We start from the raw sequence: 6,718 nt of genomic DNA, 5'->3' as shown, positions 1-6,718 counted from the left end.
GTAGAATATATTCTAAAAAGTTCTCTCTCTCTCCCTCTCTCTCTCTCTCTCTCTCTCTCTTCATCGAATCTCCTTAACAAAGGTTCAATCGGTGCTTCTTCTAAGTTCTTATTAATTTGATCATCATCAGCTGGAAGTGGGTCGTCTACATGTTACCCCTGTCATCATTACCATGCACTGTAATTAACCAAGTTATACCTGAATCAACATGCTCTTCACTGTTAAACTTTGACTCAACTAGTTTATCAAAATCTACAATGATCTGATTTTCAAAGAAAATAGCATCTCTGCTTTTGATAACTTTCTTTCAAATAGGATCCCAAAAACTATACCTAGGTTTTTCTTGGTTGTACCCAATGAAGATGCACTACTTTTTTTTTGCTATCAAGTTTAGACCTCTCATCTCTAGGAACATGTACAAATGCTCTACACCAAAAAATCTCAAGTGACCATATGAAATATCTTTCTCTATCTAAACCCTCTATGGTATATCATGATTCAAAGGAACTGAAAGACAACTTCTTTTCTCTAGCAACCACCAAAAACACCTTGGTGAACTTTCATTTACCTTCACCAAAGTGGTTATGGTATCCTTCATCATCAAGTATACCAGTAGAGAACAAATTCAAGTAGATCTTAGAAAGACATAATTGACATCCAACATCAGTAAACATGTAAACATCATTAATACCCATAATTTGTATTCTGCATCATTTCCAGTCTTCACATTACCAAACTCACCCTCATTGTAGATGGAAAACAAATGACAATGAGAAGTGACATAATATGAAGCACCAAGATCAACTACCCAGTAAGAATCCTGATATGTGAGATTAATATTATTGTTATCACTAAAAACAGTAACATCCTCATTTGCAGTGAGAGCTATATTAGCATCATCTTTCTTTATTTTGTCCCTCTACTTCTGCTTATGTTTTCTTTTTAACAATCTACATTGAGCCCGTTTATGCCCTGATTTAACACAATTAAAACATTTGAACTCATTTTTGACTGAGATTTTCCTTATGATCTTGTCTTTTGTTTTTTTTTCTCTTTTTTTTAGAAGTTGTCAATTTGTTTATCATCGTATCATTCTGAGAATAGAGCACATCCAAATAGGCTCTCCACGTTTAGAACTCATTGTTTATTTTTCAAAAGTTCTCCACCTATTTTTTTCTCACCTACTTCTGCTTATAGATGATATAGAGAATAGAGTAATTGGAAAATGAGGGCATACGATAATGCAGAAGTAGGTGAGAAAAAAATAGGTGGAGAACTTTTGAAAAATAAACTTCACGTGATAGCCCAAGAGCGTACATCCAAACAAGATCGAATCGAAAATACCTTGGAAACATATGTGCCAAGAAGACCCAGCAAAAGCAACCCTTAACCAGAAATTTAATTTTGTGTGTTTTTTCTCGGGTCAAGACCAACTCGTAAAGGGACATACCCATTTGGTTAAGTACAGCTTGAGGGATGCACAAGAAAACTCTCGATTAAAGAAAACCTGCTTACATTTGAATGATAACTAGTAAAGGGTGTCACAAAGGACCGTTATCTCACAGAAGTGTCCCAATGCCTTCAAAGCTCATGCTGATCCATACAAGCATAGAGTGAGTCTCTCACAATACTATAAGAATAACGGCTTATCGGTGATCGGGGTCTATGAAATAATCTTTCATCCCGTAGAGTCCGCACTACACTTATAAAACCTCACAAAGCCATAAGAGTAGAGGGCCAATCACTGTGTCACAAACGAGCGGTGGCCATCCGCAATTGGAACCTATAAGACAACATCGACGAAGCTTCAAAGGAGCAAGAAGGCTCAAAGTGGTAACAAAGGAAAGGTGAAGTAATCCAAGTCAGGTTGAGATAGCCGGGTTAGGATACCACGGATTTGTCATCTCAAGCTATTAGGACCTCAAGTCAACTTGATCATTAAGGTAGTCAACCCAACGCAACTTGAGACCCCTTGTTAGCAATCCGTGAATTCCATCGTCTAAGGAAACCTAGCTAGCACTGAGTTCAAGAGAAGGAAACTCTAATTCTATGGCACTATATAGGTAGGAAGAGCAGAGGTGTGTCTTAAACCTGGTAAAGTGGTAAGGATGCTGCTAGAGCAAAAAAGAAAAGAGAATTCCAGCTACAAAGCTGAAAACACAATCACAATGGACTTAGGGTCCATTTGGGGCAGCTTGTGCGTTTTAGGATAAATTGCTTATCCTGAAACGCGACCCGCGGGCCGGCCGTAGGGGTCAACCCGCGGTCTGCGTTTAGTGTAAAAACCTAAACGCAGTTTCGAATAAGCTGGCGAAACGAGCGAACCAAACGATATGACGGCGTTTAGAAAACGCCGCCCGCACTTATAAGATGCCCCAAACGGATCCTTTATTCTCTGTATTGGTCAAGGAAGCCTCCAACACGAGGATTTCTCATGGGGACATGCAACAGGATGCAGTTTTCTAATAAGTTCTAAATGTGGAGAGCCTATTAATTATGACTTGGGTGAAAGATATGCTATGCAACTCATTTAAAATCTGACCTGAATGTCATGCAGAAAATAAAGTACAAGTTTTGAAAATTCTGAATGTTTTAATCCTAATTGCCATTTTTGTTCTTTTTTTCTTGTAGTTTGTCTTAGAATTGTGCATATATTGTAGGCTCTTTATGACCTAAAATTTATAAATTTTCTACAAAAATCATAATAAACATTTAAGACTATCTATTTAAAAAATTTCTATGAAATAAAAAAACTTGCAAGATAAAAAGGGCAAAACTTGCACTCTAGCCCTAGTCTAGCACATTATCTAACGAATATTGTCCTATCAGAACATCTAGCTGAGTGATGGGTTAAGTCAGAAGGCTAGCATATATTTTAACAATGTCGTCATCTCCGACTCCATCCTAAGAATTCAAAGGTTCTAAGAGGTGCCATTAGATGCAGGTTTTATGAAAACTTACGTTTTAAAAGGTTGACCATATGTACGGTTTAAGCTAAGGATGCAAAAATTTCAAAATATATTTTAAAAGCATGATTCACATAAGTAATAAAAATATAAATTTTTATATTTTAAAATAAGTCCTAAGAAGGAAAAGCTTAGTGGTACCCATTAGACTTATTGGAATATTAACACATCAAAGACATGCTAGTCACGGTGTGATAGCTAATATTGCCCATTGATGCATCCTCATAGGCAATACTAGTTATCGCATCATGTCCAGCAGAGGGTCACAAAACTAACGAATTAGCTTTATCGTAGAGATGATCAAAGAATGATCTAATATGATGTGATTGTCCTAATATAGTAAGAACAATTGAAAGATGACTAAAAATTGCCACCAGTATGTGGAGACATATACTAATGATGAATGTGTCGACAGTATGGAAGGGTGTATTCAAACATGGAGCACAAGTGAGAATGGGTGTGTCAATAAGGCAGTGACTCGAGAGTGAGTGTGATAAGGAGAAGTGACTCGAGAGTTAGTGTGACAAGGAGCAGTGACTCGGGAGTGAGTGTGTTGAAGAGGTAATGGCTCAAGAGAATATACACGACAGTCTGGAGTGGTGCCAAGAGTGTGATCCTCGTAAGAGGACAATTGAACAACATGTAGGCTTGATGTGCAATTCATTTCCGAGGAGGACACAAGAGTGTCAAAGGATGAGTGTGTAAGAGCAGTGACTCGAGAAAAAGAACTTACGACAATCCAAAACAGTGTCGTAGGAGAAGAAAAAGTGTGATACTCATTAGGGGAGAATCGCCCAATGGATAGGCTTGATCTGCAAGTTGTCCCCAACATGAACACTTGAATGTCAAAAGTGAGTGTGTCAAAACGGTGACTTAGAAAGACCTCCACATGCAATTCATGGTTATACAATATGCTATGCAAGACAACATGCAAAAATGCAAGTGTAAGTGCAAACACTAGTGACGTGATGCACAGTGACATATAAATGTCATGAAGCAAAAGTGCAAAGTAATATGCTCGTGTGGGGCACGCATACTCGCCACGAGCATATGGAGGCATATAATCACAAGTGCAGTACATGGTGCAACTGTAGATGTGCCAATGTAGGCAAAGTGAAGAAAGCATACACAAATGCAACATACCAAAGGGAGCCAATCAAACCAGCGTGGGCAACTTATTGATGAAGAAAGGTAGATCGAGACGATCACGCTGGTGGCGACTGATCAGTCGAGCTGACGGAAGCGAACAATAAAACTAGCGCAAGTGGTTGATCGGGTCGATGGTGTTCGATTGGTTGAGCCGATGGAATAGGTCAATCAAATCGACGTAGGTGGTCAATCAACGAGGAATGATCGGCTGGGGCGACCAATTAATGAATATGGATCGGTCGAGGAGATCAGACTGATGGTGGTCGATTGGTCAAGTTGTGGTGGTGGTCAATCGAACCGATGTAGGCTGTCGATCAACGAGGAACTGTCGATCCAGTTGTGGTGGCTGATCTATGAAGAAAGGGGTAAGTCAAGACAATTAGGCCAGTGGCAGCCAATTGGTTGAGATGATCAAAGTGGTCTATCGAACCGTCTTAGGCGGTCCATCAACGAGGAATGGTCGATCGTGCTAGGGCGGTCGGGCATGTGCCGACCATTTTGCTATAATTCGATATTGAGTCAGATCTTTCCCGTTTGAAATATGTCAGGCGGGTGAGGACGACAGAGTGTTTTAAGTAGGTCACATCTTGCTATGACATACTCTTTTTAAGCCTTTAGATGTATTCAAGATTCGTGCTGACATATTTTTTATGTATAATATAAATAAAAAGGGATGTAACCGAGAATGATTGGACTGATATAATAAGGGTGATGAGTGAATTCTTTTTAAACTAGTTTTTTACTGAGAACTTTTGAATTGGTTTTTACCATGAAGATGGTGCTTATTGATTCACTCTAAATAATAAATAATCGTATTTAAAATAAACATATTTATTCTCATGCTTATAACTTCTTAAAGTAGTACTAAAATTAAGCCCTCTTTTTTTAAAATAAGCACATGAGGTTTTTTAAATATAGGGGCATGTAGATACATACATACACGCCACCCAATTTCTATATATCTACATATTTAGCACCTAAATTCTACTTATTACATTATACACACACACACACACACACACACACACACACACACACACACACACACACACACACACACACACACACACACACACACACACACACACATACAAGTGCTCAAAAATTTGTGGTGTATGAGTGATACCTTAATATCTTAGTATTGTATGAAGATCTGACTCACCCATATGTAAAAGAAATCTACATAAATAACAATATAATTTTTTATGTGAAAAACTCGAAGAGGTGAAAATCACAAGGTCTAGTCAGTTGAAATGATTACACTATGTGGATGTATGTTATAAAACTTTCCTTAGACGAAAACAATATTACACAATAAGAAGTAACTTTCACTAAGGAAGTGATAGAAAATATCGTGTAAATAGCAGTGATCCGAATATTGTGTAAAAAAACCGATAGTAGAGGTCTGATACTATAAAGTTTGGTGCAAGCATCAACAGTAGTGGTGGCAACGATGATGGTCAAGCATTAGAGAACTGGTGGTGGCAATAGCATTGGTCTGGCTGCGGGGGCGGTGGTTGGGCAGCGGTGATCCAATTGCGGTGGCGATTATACATCAGTGGGTGGGCAACAGTGGTTTAACAGGGTTGCCAGTTGTTTGGTGGCTATGACAATGGTTTAGTGGCAGCGATGGTAGCCTGACTATGGTTGCGGCCAGACGACGGTGGTCGGGCAATGGTTGTTTGGCAGCGGCTCGGTGGTGACGGTATAGGGGCAGCTCGACAATGTTGACCGAGCAACGGTGGTCTGATGGGGGCTCAATGGTGGTGGTATGGGGGCAGCTCGATGATGATGGTCCTACAGTGGCAGTGGCTAGTCGACAACAATATGGCGGCGGTGGAGCTCAAAAACCCTTGATATCTCGGAGCTCCTTCAATTTTCTCATTGAGGTCCAAATCCCCTTCATGAAATTAGTGGGGGTCTATTTTTAGATTTCGTGAGTGGCACCCTCTGTAAATACCGCATGAATCTGGACCACTCAATTAGACGACCTTATGAGATCCAACTGATCTGATGGTGTTCTATGAGCATTTCAGTGTCTTAATAATGTCAAAATTTAGTGATCTTAGACTCACTGGATCTGACTCAAAGAGACGCTCGATTTGAGCATAAACTTGTCAAATTTAGAATCTATTTGATCATTCAATGGCTCATCAAAAGTCTCCAAATACACTTAGACGACTTGATTTGGTCTTGCATAGACTCAGATCAAACCAATTTTTAGCTTTATGCGGCTAGCCTTATCAAGACAATCATGATGAATATAAGATTGCTGGAATTCGATCTCTCGACGATCTTGAATATGAATTTGGAACGTTTATTTTTTGAAATGTTCTAATATTTATTCATGAATAAAATAATTTTTTGAGGAGAAGCGCGCGCGCGCGCATTATATATATATATAACGGCGCAAGCCGTGGTCTGTTGGTTGGCGGGGTTCACCGTAAGTCCCCTTACGTCACAGGTTCGATCCCCTGTGGCGTTGGGTTCTCGAATATTTAGGCATATGATGCTGGTTCTCAACGTGGGGCCTAGCGCATGAGAAATCATTATTTGGACCTTTGCCCAAATTATATATATATATATATATATGGAAACATATG

This window comes from Phalaenopsis equestris, unplaced genomic scaffold, assembly GCF_001263595.1.
Source record: "Phalaenopsis equestris unplaced genomic scaffold, ASM126359v1 Scaffold000036, whole genome shotgun sequence".
Taxonomy (NCBI): Eukaryota; Viridiplantae; Streptophyta; class Magnoliopsida; order Asparagales; family Orchidaceae; genus Phalaenopsis; species Phalaenopsis equestris.
The sequence above is the reverse complement of the archived record's forward strand: the minus strand, read 5'-3'. Positions refer to the sequence as shown.